We start from the raw sequence: 19,346 nt of genomic DNA on the forward strand, positions 1-19,346 counted from the left end.
AGCCTCAGCTTCAGGATCTGTCCTTCCAGTGAGCACTCAGGGCTGATTTCCTTCAGAATGGATAGGGTTGAACTTCTTGCAGTCCATGGGACTTTCAAGAGTCTCCTCCAGCACCATAATTCAAAAGCAACAATTCTTCTGTGATCAGCCTTCTTGTATTCTCTCTATTCTGTGAATGGCAGAGCTCCCCACCTTTGCCCATGAAGTTCAGTTAGACTTTTGAAAGGAGGGTTTTGTTTTGTTTTAATACTCAACAAAATGTTAGTTTTGTTTCATAGGAATGAAAGAACTGTGGCAAAGCATCTGCCTTTCCGTGGATGTTGATTTCCCTGTTACAGATTGGAGATGCACCATGTGGGCAGTATAAGCAATATCAATACTATTATCCAGATATATTTGCAATGAGAGCCATGATGAGGGCACAAATGGGGAAGATAAAGAAAAATTAAGTTAAATGAACTAACAAATTCCAGATGATAGGTTCAAAGAAGGAAATGCAAAGCAGGAATAAATGTGTATTTTGAAATGCTAGCAGCAAAACAACAAACGCTAAACCAATATTACTCTGGGTAATTCACATAGCAATAGGAGATTACAAAACCGATACATCTGGGGATTATCTGGCATGTTGGTTGTAAAATTCATGGTTGCAATGCAAGGATGAACTTGTGCAATAATTTTTGACATAATAAAATCTCCTTATTTATACATTTCTGTATTACAAATGGTGCTTGTGTAATAGCAAAACAAGGAGTCTTTGTCCCACCTGCACTAAAACATGCTTCTCTCATATTGGTCTCTATAGGCACAGCTCTCTTAATGTTTGACTTTATCCCCGATGGTGAATGCCAACAATTTTTTAATAAAAAAAATATTTTCTATCTTTTCGGCTGACAGTGTGTGTGTGTGTGTGTGCGTACACACACATACACACTAATTAAGAGCCAACACTCAGTGTCAGAATTATCTCTCAGTTTAGTGGGGAAATAGCACGAAATATTATCAGCTGGAAAACTGATCTTTAAAAGTGAGAAAACTGCATGAACACTCCATAACTGTAGCACTTGGACTATATAGAACTGCTCACCCATCTGCATCCATTCACTGCTGCTCAGTAAGGGGACATAGAACTCCATGGTTGACCAGAGTGTGTGACTGAGTGCATTTAGGAAGGGGTGATCTCTTCAGATATCCAGGATTGTTACAGATTTTAATGATCAAAGACATCACCAAGACTTCAGGTTGGCCTTGGGAATAGACTGGCAGCCAATAGAGATGAGAGTCCATGCAATGTATTGTATTTTGAACCAACTGGAGTTTCTGAGCATTTTTCAAGGGACAACCCATTGCAGCAGTCCAATCTGGGCACATCTGACTGCAGTCAGGTTGGCCTTCTCCAGCAAAGGGTGCAATTGGCATAGGAGCCTAAACTGCCAAGAGGTGTCACTGGTCAACTGCTGTTTCTTGTACAGCCAGGAGCAGTACATGATTCAGAAGCACTCTGCATAGTGAGTTCCCACTCTCATGTTTCTGTGCTTAATCTCCTATGGGTGTGTTTCAGATAACCTAAATGATTTGGAAAGTGATACCAGAAAGCCAGCGTAGGAAAGTGTCTTTTCTTTTCTTAAAAGGAAAATGACTGGTTGAGTGATTTGAAATCCCACAAATATATAGCAACCAGCAGAACTGATCCTTTCCTTCATGTCTCTACCACTTCTGTAGCCCCTGTAACGACCAATAATCTTCTTCAGAGGGTCAGGGAAACCTATCAAATATTGTCAGCTGTATTAAGTTGTACTGCAAAGAAATGTTGCTTGGGTTTTTTTTCTTGGGGGGGGGTTAACAATAATAGTGCAAACTTAGTCATGTTTGCTAAGGTACCTGCAATTCTGAAAACCTGCTACAATTGTATGTGTGTATGTGTATGGGGGTATTCTTATTCTCTTCAAAATATGTTTTTGTTTGTTTGTTTTGTAATTCCAGACATTAAGGTCTATGCATATTTTTTCTGTTCCATATAAGCAGCACCCCCTTCCCCGTAAATGGCTATGTTATATGCCATCTGACCTGCAGGAAAATAAACAATTGATAAGACATAGAAGAAGCTATTTGTCTCCAGCGTGAGTAATAAATTAGCTTTTCAACAAATATCTGATTAAACAAATATTTGAAGAAAGAGAGGAGTGGAGGAAAAAAACCTTCAGGCTTATTGTTTGGTTTTGCGCTGTCACTTGATTAACGGTTTACCTTTTATTATTTGATCACTTCAGCCTTGATAGGCCAAGAGTGGGAATAACTTTCAGAGACTGAGACAAGAAGCACTGAAGCAGAGAGCAAAAGCAGACAGGTTCTCACTTGGCTAGCTCTGCTTTGCTTCTCATTGCACATGAAGCAGTCCATGATGAGTGAAAGCGAAGGAATGTGCATTGCCTCATATTCCACCTCTGAAGTCTGGCCTGCTGTCAGCATCAGTGCTGGAGGTATTTTGATCAGCCAACGTGAAATTTGAAAGGAAAAAAAAGCCCCTCAAACCAGCAGCTCAATGACCTGTGGAAAGGTAAATATTAAATGGTTTTGCTGTTTATCTGAACAGAATATGTGAGCTGAATATATCCACCCTGGGAATAATGTGTGTGTGTGTGTGTGTGTGTGTGTGTGCACGCACAGGAAATTAAGATGCTATTATTTTGGCATTTTTAGCTTTCAACAGAACAGGAAATAAATTAAACGCAGGCATAATGTGAGGCATCAACCCAGCAGCCCCTCACAAACTAGCCCATACAGTCTAGACCACAGTGTGCCACAACAAGAGCTCAGGCTACATGGCAGAACAGTTACAGAGCAAACATCTTGAGGTGGCTTTTAATTGGCAGGAACATAAATTGTAGGGATTTTTAAAAAAAATATACAGTCATACCTCTTGTTACGTTTGCGTCAGGTTGCGCATTTTCAGGTTGCGTCCCGCAGTGACCCAGAAGTACTGGAAAGGGTTACTTCCGGGTTTCGCCACTCATACATGCGCAGACATGGCGAATTGTGACCCCTCAGGTTGCGTTCCTTTCAGGTTGTGAACGGGGCTCTGGAACAGATCCTGTTCACAACCGGAGGTGCCACTGTACTGCTAAGAAACTACATTTTGTATAAATCTCCACAGCTACTTAAGAACATAAGAAAGAGCCTGCTGGATGAGGCCAACCTAAGCACAAGAGCACTCTGCCCACCTGTGATTGCCAGCAACTGACATTTAGAGGCATAATGCCTCAGTCAGTGGAGGGAGAACATATTCCCGTCATCACCACACACTTCCTACCTTGTAGAGATACAAACAAGCATTTTTGAGGCTACAGTGCTATAGACACTTACTTGGAAGTAAAGTCCACTGCATTCAAGGCAGGAGTTCAGAGCAGAAGTCCAGAACCTTGTTGAGCACAATGGGCTGGGAGATCCTGAAACACCTCAAGATTGGCTTAACACATTTTGACCGAGAGTGACACACATTGCCATTTAAAGAGGAGACCTGCCATAACATAGAATCATACAGTTGGAAGGGACACTGATGACCATCTTTTCCTGCAATGCAGGAATATGCAGGAACTCCATACAGGGATTGAACCTGCAATCTTGGAATGGTCAGCCCCATGCTCTAACCAACTGAGCTATGTTCAGAGGATTCACTAAGGCCTCAGTCCTATATGCATTTATACTCATAGTAAGTATGTATAGGTGTGTGTGTGATGAGTCCAGAGTAAAAAGAGTGAGAAGGAATTTAGCAAGTAAACATGCTTTCAAGTAAGTATGCATCCATTCTGGTTGTAAGACTATTGAAACTGGTGGGAGCTGCAAGATTACAACCAGATATTAGGGATACTCTCACAGTTGCCTCCTCTGTATTTTCCCTTCACATGTTGAGGTTCCAATAGATCAGCTTCTGATGGGAAACAGGATGAACTACCCTCATATTAGAGTTGCATGGACACATTTACTTTCTTCATGCTTTCATTTCTGGACTTCTTCACTGAACAAATTGTTTGCCAGAGCTTTTCATATCTTTTGTTCAGCTAGATTTCCTTTTACATTTGCTAGTTGTACTGTGAATATTAAAATACTGAGCATTTAATAAGAATATTAAAATACTTCTTTAAAGATGGAAAAATCAACATAAGATGGTATACTCACAATTACATCAATTATCCTTTTAGTTAATAGAAAGGTCCTGACACTAGTTCGTATGTTCATGCAGATCGAACTGTGCATTGTTCCACATTCCTTCAATTAATGTAAAGGATCCAAGTAAATTGAGTTGAAGACAGCATTAATAATGTTAACTGTAGAAGGAGAGATTTTGGGGGCAGGGAAGCAAGTGGCATGCTCGAAATTAGGTTTAAAAGGCAGTCTTACATTAGACACCTATGTTTTAGCTTTTACATTAGTGGGACTTTTCCTTTTATTCCTGTATGGTTTGTTGAAAGAAAAAAAGAAAAAAAGAAAGAAAGAAAGAAAGAAAGAAAGAAAGAAAGAAAGAGCTTTTACTTGATGAGCACCATCAAGCTGCAGGAGACTTAGAATGGAGATATAGATCAGCACTAGCAAGCAAGCAGGTCAGGCTTTAAATGGGGTACCATGCACAATTACACCCATTCCCAGCATTCCTAGTGCAGTCTTTTAATATTAAAAGGAAGAACGTGTGCATATGTACTCCCATTACTTTTTTTTTTAAAAAAGTATGTGCAGGTTTAAATGAATGGGGAGCAATGCACACTGGGATCTTGGCCAACATATGACTTTATTGATTTATTTTAAAAATTTATGCCCCACTTTCAATCAAGTTATTCTCAAGAAGACTTATAAGCAACTGATAAACTGATTTAAAAACCCTTACACATAAACATGCAAGTTCATATGTATTCATGGGAGGGGATTGCCCTTGCCCATGAATGAATTAATGGGGGGTGTCTATGAGAAGATAGTGGTGGCAAAGAGTTTTCCCCAACCTGGATTTTTTTAAAACCACACAACAGATTTGTGGGTTAGGGATGGGTGGAGGATGAAGGAAATGAAATGATGCTGACATTGTCAAGGCGTCCCCCATCTGCCGATTTTACCAGTGATCAAACACTAGAGGCCACAAGCGACAGTGCAGAAAAGATGACCCAAACTGCCTGTTACCAACAGTCTTCCACACATGGTCACACAGGACACAATGTGCCAGAGGTGGAAAATGGGCTTGATATTTTGCCAACAGTTATCCAAGCTCTGGTAATCTCCTGTTCAGATGATTGAAATATGTTATACATGTGGCGGCTTTTGAAGAAGGTCCAGAAGTATCAGCTAGTGTGAAACAGGGTTGCAAAAATTCCGACTGGGGCAAATTGTACAGACCATATTTCACCAGTTCTAACAGAGCTTCACCAGCTGTCAAGTGGCTTGTAAAACCAATTCAAAATCTGGTGCTTACATAAACAGCTCTAAATGGCATATTAAGGGTTCAAGTACCTAAAGGAATGTAGACACCTGTATTAGCCTTTAAGATCACCATCTAGAATCGTTCTCAAGGTGTCTCTTTTACTGTAAGTAGGGATGGGTAAAACTATCAAAGGCATTTTCTCTCCGTTCCCATATTTTTCCAGTTCAGATTTCTGCATTTCTACATCAGTTTTGTTTAAAGTCCTCCTCAATTCACCAGCATTTTAGTGTGTATCCAATTCTCCCTAATAGAAAATTTTTCACAAAGCATATTTTTCTAACATAATGCATTTTATGCTCTTGAAAATATGCATTTTGGTGCACACTTTACCCAGATATATACATTTCTGTACATGTCACTTGGTTGGAGAACTGCATTGCAAAATTCAGAGAAGTGCAAATTTCAAAGAATGACTCTGTTTCAGTTCACATATTATTTCAGGAAGTGCAAATTAGGTAGGTTCACCTTCAAATGAGAGCAGAAACAGTTTTAAGATGAATAAAAATGTGCTCTCTCTCACACACACTTCTCTTTTCTCCCCCCTCTTTCTCTCTTTCTGCCTTCCCAAAGAGTTTCAGTTGTGACATCCTAGTTATAGAGGGTCATCCCCAAGGAGTCATGAATAACATCAACATTATTTTATATTAAGCACAAGACTGAAACTTTTTTATTCACTCAGATGTTTTAACTATTCTTGTCACTTCTTGATTGAATAGAATAGAATAGAATTGTTTTATTAAATAAATGTCTTGCCCTGCACTGGTTAGAGAAGATATGGTGACATAGCATGTACCTGATACTGCTGCAAAACTGACATACCTTGGGTACTTCGTTTGCTAGAGCACATATCTCCAACATAAATACAGTGTTTCTACTGAAGTTGTTGTTAATGAGAAGGCCAAAATATCCAGGACCTCCCTGTGCACAGTTGTGGAACCACAAAGGCGTTGATCAGGCTGCAGTACAAATCTTGTCGTATATTACAGTTACAATATAGAAGTTAAAGGGAGATGCAGCTAAACCTCTGTTTTGTACTACTGCAAAACAGAGTTAATTCTACTAGGTAGCCATTACTGATAAGTATTTGTCCAACAATGATTATGAGCAGGAGAAATAAGCATTCTTCCCCTGGGACAACCTTTTTCACACAGTTCGGGAGTTGCAAGTCCAATTTATTGAAATGGTATTTATGTATGTGTAACTGTGAAAGATCATAGCTCAAGATAATTACAGCACAAGTCCTCCTTTCAGGGAAAATGTCTACACCATCTGTTTTACTTTGACTCAATTTGCTAAGGTCCAATTAAGAAACATGTTTAAGTCAACAACTCTTTTTTTCCCATTCAGTCAAGACAAATGAAGACAGCCCTATTCCCCCTGGACCCTGTTCATATTTTTTCAAACAACTTTGCAAATGAATTTGAAAATCTGTGCACCAACCCATCTACCGTTCTCTCTACATTTGAAAAGTAAGGTAAATAAGACTCTTGATACATTTTGATGCCATTGTTTTTCAAGTATGTTTGATGGGAGTTGGAGATAAAAGCAAGATACTAATATGATACATCTGAAGAATGAGAACAGGAGTAAATCAGACTAGGAAGTGGTCAATCCACACATACTCCATCTGCACACGACATATATGCCAGGGTGTGGGGGTGAGCACTTCTTCCCATATTTGTTAATTAGTGGTACAGTGGTTTGTTTTTAGAATGTTGGATTATTTTGATTGTTGTTAGCTGCCCTGAGCCCAGCTTCGGCTGGGGAGGGCGGGGTATAAATAAAATTTATTTTATTATTATTATTACCTCGGGTTACGTACGCTTCAGGTTACAGACCCTGCTAACCCAGAAATAATACCTCCGGTTAAGAACTTTGCTTCAGGATGAGAACAGAAATTGTGTGGCGGTGGCATGGCAGCAGTGGGAGAACCCATTAGCTAAAGTGGTGCTTCAGGTTAAGAACAGTTTCAGGTTAAGAACGGACCTCCAGAACGAGTTAAGGACGTAACCAGAGGTACCACTGTATAGTGGAACAAGGACATGGGAAAACACAGCAGAACACAGCACTAGAACGTTTTTCTGACTGACCAGACTGCCAAGGTCACTGACAGTCTCTCCTGATTTTGGCAACTGAATGATACATCTTTCAATGCTTATTATTGTTTGTAACATATTAGTATAGAGAAAACCAGGAAATTACTTCCAGCTCCTTATTCCTATTTCTATAGTGCCCTTCATCCCAAGATGACACTGAGGTTTACAATACGATTCTATGACTGTCAGCTCATACTAATGAATTTGTATTTTGCTAGGTTCTGCCTCTCTCTCTCTCTCTCTCTCTCTCTCTCTCTCTCTCTCTCTCTCTTTCTGTGAGTGTGTGTACAATATATCAGCACAGCTGCATACATTTTTGGACTCTCCATTGAGGTGGTTTCATGATGAGCTCCAGTACCACGTCATCACTGATACTAATCTGTGCGTGATGTAAGAGTCTAAATGTCTACATCCTTGCTTTCATGACAGGAAGCACAGAATGACTGGGATCAGGCACGTAAGACCAGCCCCCATGCATACTGTACATTTAAAGTACTATTATATCAAACATTCATGGTGTCTCCCCCAAGAACCTTGGAAGCAGAAATTTGTTAAGAGTGCTGAGAGTTATTAGCGAACTGTTCACCTCAAAGTGCTGCAGTTTCTAGAGTGTTGTTGTTGTTTAGTCGTTTAGTCGTGTCCGACTCTTCGTGACCCCATGGACCAGAGCACGCCAGGCACTCCTGTCTTCCACTGCCTCCCGCAGTTTGGTCAGACTCATGTTTGTAGCTTCGAGGACACAGTCCAACCATCTCGTCCTCTGTCGTCCCCTTCTCCTTGTGCCCTCAATCTTTCCCAACATCAGGGTCTTTTCCAGGGAGTCTTCTCTTCTCATGAGGTGGCCAAAGTACTGGAGAATCAGCTTCACAATCTGTCCTTCCAGTGAGCACTCAGGGCTAATTTCCTTAAGAATGGATGCTAGAGTAGTTCAACAATAAACTTCTCTTCCCAGGGAACTCTAGCTTAATCTAGTCCCCCCCCCCCCGTCTATGTTACTGTTAAGTTCTATAAATATAAATGCCACACTGAGACTAAGAAGGCGGGGGGTGGGAGCTGGGAGGCAGCACCACCTCCTAAATTCGCTGAAAGGAAGAAGATAGGAAAGCCTGCTCATTGAGGGCAGTCTGAATGGGGCAGTCCTCATTCAACCTCATGGATTAGTCTCTGATGGGAAACAGGGTGAATTGCATGACCAGGCGTGACAGCCCCAGCCCCCAGGGAATGTGGGAAAGGAAATAAAGACTCTGACAATGTTATGGAATTAAAATTAGGCCACAACTTTATTAAACTTCCGAATGTAGGAAGACCTTGGCTTAGGCCTTGGGTGTGTATCCCTCCCAGCCCCACAGCCAGCAAATTGGGGCACATCAGGATAAATGGGATATGGGGGTGCTCTGCACGACATAAGTGTAGGCAGCCAGCCGAGCCCATATCCCCGCACGCAGGGTAGTTCACTGACAACCTTTCAGTGTATGGCCAGTGACACCCATTTATGTAACCCCTTTAAGAAGGGACCCTGGAATTGCCGCCACAGAGGGGTCAGTCACCACTCCCCCCGCCCATTATAGGGAAGAAAAGACTAAAGGATTCCACCCAAGGCCATAACCGCCAAAGTTGTCATGAATTGCTACGGGGAAGATACAACCTGCCAATGCAGGAAAATTTCTTCCTGGTCCTTCAACAGCAACCAGTCAAAGACCGTAGCAGCGCCCGCTAAACAGGAAGAAAAAGGTAACCTGGAAACAAGAAACATTAACAAAGGGAGGGTAGGGAGGGTGAATCTCCAGAACCGTCTGCCTGGCTAATATCGGCTCCTTCCACTATTTATAATGGGTCTGGCCCCATATCCCAGGAAACAAAACTGAAAGCTGAGGCTGAACCTCGGAATAATACACTGAGAAGCAGGCCAGCCCCCTTCTACTAGCAAGTTCCCTGGGAACTATAGCACCACACACGATCCTGCAAAAGGCACCCACAATATAGTATGACTGCTCATTAGCAGACTTTGACCTTAGAATTGTTATTTCTGAAATCAAAACTTCTGAAATCAGAATAATCTCCATTGATGAACACTTCAGTTTTGCAAAGATAAAGTCTGATTCTTTGACAGCTCTTTTTCAATAAGGCAGACTTTCCATATTTTTGTGACGCACTTAGAAATAAAGCCAGACTGTGCTAGCCATGTCTAAAGAGTCTCAGTTACTGAATATTATTTAGATCTCATACTTTTCAGTTTTTATAAGACAAGTTATTACATTCAGTAAAGTTGGGTTCAGAATTCACTTACCTGTCGTTTCCATTAACTGCTACCAGTCAGAGTGATAATTTTACAGTGATAATTTTACTGCCAAATAATTCAAGAGGGTCCAGTAATTTTGCAATTTCTTTATCTTTTGTATCACAAGTTTTATTTTCAATCATAGGAAGCTAATCTCTCTCCATTTGCCTTCACTGAGCACACTAGCAATTGAAAGCATAAGCTAAGTAGAAACTTCAATTTTGACATCAACATTATTTCCATTCTGTGCAATACATTCCTTTTTATTGGGGTGTTCAATAAACTGGTTTGTTTTTTTAAACCAGCCAACCTGCACACAAAATTACCTTTCCTTCAGCAGTTTTGATCCATCTCTCCACCACCACCCCAGCCTAGATATCATCCTGGATGTTTTTGGTGTGTTTTTTTACTTCTGAGTCTTTTCTCTGTGATTCTGGCTCTCATCTTTTACAGAACCACAACAAGTTGCTGGAATGAACATAAGCTATCACTTGAAATCATTCACTTTTCCACAGAGCTTATTTCAAGCAGAATCCTTCTACTCAGGCCATCTACTAATAATCTGTATCATAACAGAAGGCAAAAGGAGGAGAGGGGGAGACACACACACACACACACAGAGAGAGAGAGAGAGAGAGAGAGAGAGAGAGATGGAACAGAAACCAGAATTAAGCTGTCTATAAAAAGAAATTAGTTTTCTTGGCCAATTTGAATCCATCCATTTTTGTTCAAAATGAAGTTCTTAAAGATACTTTTACTTTTCCCTGCTACAGTATTGTGGCTACAAAGTGTGATTCAATCCCATGTTAATAAAATATCACAGCAGCCTTAGATTACTTTCTCAGAGGCTCTAGGTGAGCCTATGCAATAAGGGACTAAAGCAAACCTATCCTAGAGGGCTGTACAGCTGAACTACCCTACCCCACGCCACCCTACTTCAGGAATCCCCTCTGACAAATTTCCACTGAAAGACTGGTTTCTTTTTTTTTTTTTTTTTTTGTTCATCCCTAACGGATACATGGAATCATTTTGTCACACTTGTATAAAATATTTTAAGAGATATTTTTATTTTAAAATTCTATATAGTACTCATATATTAGCTGTGTGTGTGTGTGTGTGTGTGTGTGTGTGTAGTATTTCTACTGTATTTTAATGTATTTTCTTATTTCTGCTCAAGTAAATTTCACTTGAACTAGCCCAGATATTGTTTCAATCCTGCTTGAGCTTGTTTTAAGTGAGGCGGTGTGTGTGTGTCACAGGCATACATTTGGAAGTGATCAGAAAAAAGTAAGTGACATTGTCTCACCATTTGCTACTAGGCTCCGATATCGTGATTCTTTCCCAAGACATCAGTGGCTGCAACTGACTGCTTGCTTCTTAGGTTCTTATTCATTTTGGTGTCACTGATGACAGTGTCTCGTCTCAAGCGTATCACTGCACTCATGACGGCTGCCAGATTTCTTGTTAGGAAACACTGTGGTTTGCTTTTGGTTCCAAATCTGAGATCACCACAAAAAGAAACAAATATATTGTTACATTCATGACTTAGAATTAAACAGATAAAGTTTCAGCAAGACTGAGGGATATCATCAACAACAGCAAAAATGCCCCAGTGTTATTCTGATGAACAACTGCATTGGGCTTTAAAAGAGTTTTTAAACAAATATATTGACTCTGTGTTGCGGAGAATGGGACTGGCAGATCTCAAAAAGTTTCAAGATGAGCCAGAACTTGGAAGCAGTCTGATGATAATTAAGGAAGAAGCCTCTGTGGTTATGAATGAGTTTCCGTCATGGCTGGTATTCCCGGCATCTTCTAGCCCCACCCAACCATCCCATCTATCACCTCTGAAAATTTAATTAACAGACTGTTTATCCCACTTCTTAGATCACTAAATTCAGGAAGGATGATGCTGAAATATTGATTGCCGGCACTCTAATTGATAGCTCCTCACCAAACTGAATGCACTGTTGTTTTTCATTAACCTTTACTTTAGGTTTCTAAGCTGGTTTTCAACTTGTGTGACAAAGCGTCCCTCTAAGTCAATTTGAATAGGAGCTTCGAGTAAAACTGCTGTGCCATGCTTTATTTGCCCCATTTGCTGTTTCTCTACGACCCAGGACCAATATACTATGGATTGAATCCGGAACAAGACTGCACACAATCCTATACAACCTTACAAGGTAGTGCCATTGAACTCACTTCTGGGTAAACATGCCTAAGATGACATCTTAAATAGGATGAACCACTGAAATCAATGAAACAAGTTATGAAGGACTTATCTCCCAAGGCTTTTAATGGGAAGAGACCCAGTAAAAGGAGGATATCTACTTTTATTTCTTTGCCTTGCAGAGCAAAACCGGCATCTCACCATATTCTGAAGTCCACAAAACCACAGTAAAATTCAATTTATCTGAGTGGTTGGATGGATCCCACAATGGGTAGGGAGATGGGGTTTAGGACTACACTGATTTGTACCAGGAGTGTTCAATAACTATACCAAGATTGACTAACTAGTGTTGGATTACAGCTCCTCTCATCTCTGACCATTTCCCATGCTGCCTGAGGCTGATGGGAGTTTAGAGTTCAACAACATTTGAACAGCCACAGGTTAGCCACACCTGAACTGTGGAAAGTTCTGCCATGCTGTTATCAATCTTAGCAGTGCTGTTGTTTTTTTACCTCTGTTTAAGTTTTCAGCTTCTGTAAGAAAGGTCATCTCTGAGACAATTTAAACAGGAGAAACATTTTCTGTTTTCAATATTTGAATAACACTTCCAGATCAATAATTAGCTGCATAAATAATTAGATAATTGGAATAAATATATTCATAAAGTTTTAATTACATATAAGTAGCTACATAGATAGAGGATCTATTGAAAGAAATGTATCCATATAGTTTTCACTTAAAGCATTAAGCTGTGAAAAACTGCATAGTAGTTCTGTGTCTTTTTGTTTGATAACAACAACAACAATTTATTATTTATACCCCGCCAGGCTTCCCCAGCCACTCTGGGCGGCTTCCAACAGAATATTAAAAACACAATAAAACATCAAGCGTTAAAAACTTCCCTAAAAATAACTACTATACAAAGCTAACCAATAAATGCATATTGATTTATGTTTAATGTTTTCATCTTCAAAATAATATTGTGTAGTATATTGACAGAAAGAACTGAATCTAAAACAGTGGTGCTTTCCAGAAAATTTCTCACTACTATATTTTCCCACAATTTCCCATGAAATTTTATTTCAGAATAACTGCAGGATCCCAAGAATCATCTGTACGCGTACATTTTTCATTTGCATCTTCTTGTTTTTCCTAAGCTAGAATTTATTAGAGATATGTTTCCTGTGGAGAGATTCTTACTGATAATAGTATGGCAGCAATCAAGTGTAACCAATTAAAACTTTATTACAACGTCTACAAACAGAAGGAAGATGAACTTATCCTTAGATGTAGGCTGAACCCCATACACATTTATTAGGAAGTATATCCCATTTGAACTCAATGGGTATAACTTTTGAGTAAATAAAATTGCATTGAAAGTGTATTAATTTCAAATGTCATATAACTACACTATCTGCTTAATTACTGTCAATGTAATAAAAAAGGATAATGCAATAAAAAATGTAATAAAAAAGGTTTTCTGCCCCCTCATAAGAAGGCACACCAGCCTATCTCTTCTGAAAGGATGGTGTCTATATTTAAGTCTCCCCGATCCATCATGGCTGATAGAAGGGCAGAGAGAAGTCATTCAGAGATGAGCTTTTTTGAAGTCCAAGCACATGAGAGCTTCTCTATTACTTTCAATATCCTACAAAAGGAATCTTTTATTTCTTTGTTCAGGAGCTGTACTGGAATTGCACAGGAGCTAGGCACGTCTCTCAAATTTACATTGACCTATCATTCATCTAGACTTTTCCAACAATAAGATCTTTGTACATAGCTTTCTTATAAAAGTATAGCTTCTTGAAAAAGTAACCATGAAAAAGATGGCACCTGAGAAGTCATTAAGAAGTGCATTTTGACATTTATCCCTCAAAAAAAGAGAGCCAGAAATCTGCTGGTGTAAACAACAGTGATAATGCCAGAGTAAATGACAATAGATGCAACTGGACATGATGGTTTGGTGTCCTGCATCACTGTTTATACAGTTATACCTTGGATCCCGAACACCTTAGTACTTCCAACAGTGCCTGGGAAGGCTACGCAGAGTCAACATCCACCTTACTACTGGCAGTGGGCCCAAGAACCCTACCATCTCCACCATGGCCCACTACCTGAGGACTCCAGCCAATGAGCCATTTGGCTGAGCTGGCTTAACGAAAGGCACAATGTATTTTTTATGTGTATTCTAATGAACTGAACAGAGTGAAAGATTATGAGTCTTGGGGGTGTAGAGTGTGTGTGTATGAACTCAACAGTGCTTATCTTATTGTTTATCACTTGCTATTTTGTTAAGGTTGTTGATATTGTTTTATAGTTTACAAATGCCATATTGATTTGTTAATCATATATATGATGTAATTGTGGTGTTTAGCTTACAGTGGTACCTCGGGTTAAGTACTTAATTCGTTCCAGAAGTCCGTTCTTAACCTGAAACTATTCTTAACCTGAAGCACCACTTTAGCTAATGGGGCCTCCCACTGTTGCCACACCGCCGCTGCACAATTTCTGTTCTCATGCTGAACCCAAAGTACTCTTTCTGGGTTAGTAGAGTTTGTAACCTGAAGCATATGTAACCTGAGGTACCACTGTATTTTTATTTGCGCTTCGAGGACCTCAAGTAACCCCCCAGAAATAAATTCACACAGACTCAAATTTCAGTTTAAAATTAATGGGCAAATTTTGGGACACAACTTTATTGATTACACAATGTGAGCGATATTGGCTTAGGCATTGACAAACTAAAACTGACCCCTGCCCACCCCACAGGAAGTCTGGAAGGGTAAACCAAATGAGGGAGCTATATTGATGCAAATTGGCTGTAGCTCACCCTGGGGTTCCAGGGGTCCTGGCATGGCCCTAGCCCCTCAAGCGTACTTCGCACGAGATTCAGAACCCCCAGATTCCTCCTACTCAAAGTAGATCCATCAAAATTAATTCCTATGACTATCTTAGCTTCATTGATTTAAATGGGCTTACTCTGTGTAGATCTTTGTTGGATATAAGCCAAGGTTTCTGTCATGTAGTGTAGATTTCAAGACTCGTTATTACAAGTGAAAAAATAGCATACATATGTTTTAATAAACGATGGCTGTAAACCAATCTGTTCCATTTCAGAAAGTTTTATTTACATAATATTTCTGAATACTTATTGCCATGGCAACTAAAACAACCATCACATACATGTAAAATGCAATATAACGAGGAGCCATCAGTGATGGTGCTTTGCAAGTATGGAATTTGTTTTGTGAAGCAGAGTTTAGAAACCTAAGAAATCAAGTTTCTAGCCCCTACATTTTTTCTTATACATCAGATATTTTTATATAGTCCTAAAATTTTAGAATAAACATTGTTGCCTTTTGCAAAAGACAAATGACCTTAAACTGATACTTAGCTGTGTGGTGCAACTGAGTACTTTTTTCCTACTGAAAACTGTCATGGTATAGCCTTGATGTAGTTAGTAGTTTGAAACCTATATAGATGTAATAGAGGAGATGAAGAGACTTTTTGGTGTTTGGTGAGACTGTTAATGCCATGTTTCTAATTCTTACGTGCTGCCACTCTCCTGAGAAAATATTATGTCAGTGGAATGATGAAACTGACAAAACCAAGCTGCTAAGCATCTCTGGTCTGATCAGTTTCAAAAGATACTTTGCAAATATGTGTATATCCTCTCAACACATCTTAAGGTGCTAAATAAGAATCCATTAGAATCCATTAAAAATAATATGCACTGAAGTGCTAAGAAAACCAGATGATGTGCTGTTGCATGATGCCATATTTGTCCCACCTGCAATTTTCTTGAGAGCTATTGGATGTCATCAGTCCCTCTTACTCCAGGGGAACTGAACCTGTATAGCAAGCAAAAGATCACACACTAGCTGATGGTAAAAGGAAGAGTGCTCTCTGTCACCTTATAAATACTGTACTATGCAAAATAGACTCTAGCATTCTTGGCCACATTATGATGGAACCCGGGCAGAGTGCTGATTCAGAAGTGGATCCCTGTCCTATCCACACCTGTCTGGCAGGTGCTGATTGAGCGTGTCCTCTTTGGGATCCCCATTTCCATGCCTAAGAACAAACACTCTTCCTCTGACTTCTTTGCCATTCTGTCTATCTTACCTATCTGATCTATCATGCTCTAGTACTTCCCAATCTTTCGGGTACTTTGTCTCTTATTTCACTTCCCTAGCATTTCAGCAATATCTTAAAGACTGTTTACTTTGCATTAAGTCTCTTCAAACTCATTTGTTGGAAGTTTCCTAGATACATTTGTTTAAAAGAATATAAAGGATAAAACAAATCTGAAACTATCAGCATCTTCAGAGGTTTGCTGCAAAATGATTCTGATTTTAGCCTTCTGTATTACAATTTACCCCTCTCTGCATTTGGTAAATAAATGAGGTAACTGATGCCTGAGGTTATTTTCGGTATGCTTTATGCTTTAGTCTATTGTGAAGCTTTGCCAATTCTCTTTTCCTCCTTTTATTGAGGTTTTTCAAGGCTTGTCAGCTCCTGCAGCTACTATTGGGCTAGATTTTGAACCATCTGTGCTTTATCACAGAGTCCTTTTGTATGTTCCCTAAGGTATGCCTGGTTGGCATATTATCCTTAATGGAAGCTCTCTTCCAACATATTGATGGATTATAGTTCACCTTTTAAGTTTATATGGCACAACCCTTCTACCGTCATGCTCCAAGGAAAGGGGGATGCTGAGCTCCCTGCAGAGGATGATGCCAAGAAAACTTTTATTGGGACACTACAATGATTTGAAAAGTTATTCAGTTTATAAGCTACCCTAGAATAATGAATTAATTCAGCTCATAAGCTGTCTGATAACAATGGGAAAACCACAACTAGATAAAATGCCATGTAAATGAAGGGAAAACAGAATTGTAATACCAAACAAATAAATTTAAAACAAGAGCAGGAGTGTTACAACAATTAAAATAGAGAGCTAAAACATAAAACCACAGTGTTAAAATGTTTGTTAAACCATAGCATGATAAGCACTATAAAAGCCTGAGTAAATAGAAAAGTATCCAAAAGCATTAGTAAAGTAGGTGCCAGGTAAGTCTCTCTGGGGAGGATATTAGGCATCTCTCCACTGAGTCTGAAGTCAACTTTTTGCCTTCAGGTCAAGCAAATGATGGGCAATTTTTGTCTGCAATATGGCTGACTTATGTCAACAGAGGATTTAGCCTCTGGCCAGGTGCAGCCCAGGTTGCCTACTGTCTGGCATCTATGTCCCAGAAACAGCTCTGTTAGCTAAGAATTTTTTATATAGCACAGTAACAGTGAAAAGATGTCTTCCCAGGCATATTGGAGGGTGTGTAGAAAGACAGAAGCATTATTTCCCCAGGCTGTTTTGTGTATGAGTTACATACTGCTAGAGATTTCTGAGTTAAAAATAATAATAATATATATTTGTATGGATGGCAGAATCTGTTAATTGCTAGTACTCTCCGTTCCTTATTTTTCCAGTCTTAAACTCAGTTCTCCATATTTCTGCATCAGTCTGCATGTTTTGTTTTTAAAAAGTCCTCATGAAAATTCATCAGCAGTTTTGTGTGAACTCCTACAGGTGGCGCAACAGCTCGGTGTGTCTGGCTTTTAACCAGAAGGTTGGTGGTCCAAGCCTACGCAGAGACAGCTGTGGGCAGGATTTCTGCATTACGGGGGGGGGGGGTGGCACTAGGTGACCCTCCAGATCCCTTTCAACTCTACAGTTCTATGATTCTATAGCGTCTCCACCCCAAACGTTCTGCCCGGACACTGAGGTCTAGCGCCGAGGGCCTTCTGGTGGTTCCCTCGCTGCGAGAAGCCAAGTTACAGGGAACCAGGCAGAGGGCCTTCTCAGTAGTGGCACCCGCCCTGTGGAACACCCTCCCATCAGGTGTCAAAGAGAAGAACAGCTACCAACTACTTTTAGAAGACATCTGAAGGCAGCCCTGTTTAGGGAAGCTTTTAATGTTTAACAGACTATTGTATTTAAATTTTTTGTTGGAAGCCACCCAGAGTGCCTGGGGAAATCCAGCCAGATGGGCAAGTTACAAATTATTATTATTATTATTATTATTATTATTATTATTATTATTATTATTATTTAAGTTTTAAAGAAATTTTGCCTAATATGCAAATTTTTTTCAGAACATTTTTCCCTATTACAATTCATTTTGTATGTAATTTTTCAACAATATATGCATTTATATGCACCCTTTATGCAATATCTCAAGGACTGCTTCTCCACATATTAACTGATAATATTAGCCCCTGTGATCATTATCTGAGGCTCTTCTTCATGTGCCTTGCTTGAAGCCATTATTACATATCTTTAGGTGCCAGGCAAAAACATTCCTCTTCTCCTAGGCCTTAGGCTAATTAAACAATCAATGGCCTTTTAAAATGTGTTTGTGTGGAGAGAATTTTTTTTTTACTTTTTTATGTATTTTGTGTTTTTATATTGTAGACTTTCCTATGATCCTTGGATGAAGGTACTATATAAATTTTAACAACAATAAAAACAACAATAATGCCCTAATATATGGATTTTTGTACACATTACCTGTCTGGAGAACTGCACTGCAAAATTTAGAGAATTGTGAATTTTGAATTTGAGCTGTGTTTTCATTGTTGTCTTGTTTCAGAAACTGTGGATTAGGTGCGTTCACCTTGAAATGCAAACTCAGTCAAACTTTCCCTCATTGTCTATTTGCAAATGTGAAAAGCTTAGCAGGGACACTATGTTTCTTTAAAACGCCATCAGTTCCCAAAAGCGACACCATGCACACTGTTGTTCTGACTTTCCTTCACTGCCCACATTTAGACTGGAACAATATTTCCTTCTCATCACTTGCTTCAGTGGGGTTCGGTACGTTGTACATGTAACCCTGCAAACACAGATTTCAGTTGCTTGTAGACTCCAAATATCACATAGCTGTCAAGCAAGGACCTTCATCTAGCAAACTAGACAAATGTTTTGAGAGGCTATTTTGCACACCCAAAGAGCATCCTTGCAGCATTATGTTTTCACTACAAGAATAACTTCTCTTGTTGTTCCCAGTCTGATATACAGGGGTTATTTTATATATATATATATATATATATATATATATATATATATATATATATATATATATGTAGGTTTTGGTGTCTTCGGGTGTCTTCCCGTGTAAGAGTCGGGGTGTCTGTGCGACGTTTCGACGAGGTCTCACTCGTCATCTTCAGGCTGGTGCTTTCGGCTTCTTGTTACTGGAACAGAGCAGAGTCTGGTGTTTGAGTTCCTATAAATACTGTTGAGGGGTGTGGTGTATAGCCTCCAACGTTCTGGGTAGA

At 39.5% G+C, this 19,346-nt stretch overlaps 1 long non-coding RNA gene across 1 annotated transcript in view; it reads left to right on the top strand.

Annotated features, from left to right (window-relative positions):
• LOC309540723 overlaps window positions 1-6,927 on the top strand; it is a 38,148-nt gene extending 31,221 nt beyond the window's left edge. Inside the window, exons 3-4 of the long non-coding RNA XR_014223430.1 lie at window positions 2,271-2,557; window positions 6,812-6,927. This is a non-coding gene — a long non-coding RNA (uncharacterized lncRNA). The remainder of the gene's footprint in view (window positions 1-2,270; window positions 2,558-6,811) is intronic.
• Window positions 6,928-19,346: the final 12,419 nt, after the last annotated feature.

This window comes from Podarcis vaucheri, assembly GCF_965113315.1.
Source record: "Podarcis vaucheri genome assembly, chromosome: 9".
NCBI classification, from domain to species: domain Eukaryota; kingdom Metazoa; phylum Chordata; class Lepidosauria; order Squamata; family Lacertidae; genus Podarcis; species Podarcis vaucheri.